Below are 529 nucleotides of genomic sequence, written 5' to 3'. Positions count from 1 at the left end.
TTTCCCCAGATCATCATTTCAATCATTGTTAAATGCCATCCACCATTTCAAACAAAGCGACATCATAGACGGTGTTCCCCGCCCGCAGTGACGACCCCCTTCCCCCCCTTGCTTCAAGATTGCACAAAATCCCTTTCTCCTTTCCACAACCAACCAAAAATAATGTCAATTACAGCGCCACATAACAATTAGGCCTAAAAAGCACATGCTTACCGGTAAGGCTAGGAATTAGGTAATCAGTGGTATACCTTTAGTTAATTACATTTGTTTTACCCTATCATTTTTGTTACCAGCCTCATCTGAACAAATAAATCAAAAGAGTGACTATCAACGATTACTAAATCATACACATGCAAAGTTATTATCGCAAGCTTAAAGTCCAGATTTCGAAGTTGAAATCGATAACACATTCCCTCAAATCGGCAATTATTCGGAACATTCAGCATTAGCAAGACCAGCCACGCATGTTATCCTCGCCTGCCAAGATCCACGCGATATTTGCTTCCCTATAAATCTATCCTATCCTGTA

The sequence above is a fragment of the Penaeus monodon genome, chromosome 23 (genome assembly GCF_015228065.2).
Source record: "Penaeus monodon isolate SGIC_2016 chromosome 23, NSTDA_Pmon_1, whole genome shotgun sequence".
NCBI lineage: Eukaryota > Metazoa > Arthropoda > Malacostraca > Decapoda > Penaeidae > Penaeus > Penaeus monodon.
This window is presented reverse-complemented; position numbering follows the sequence as displayed.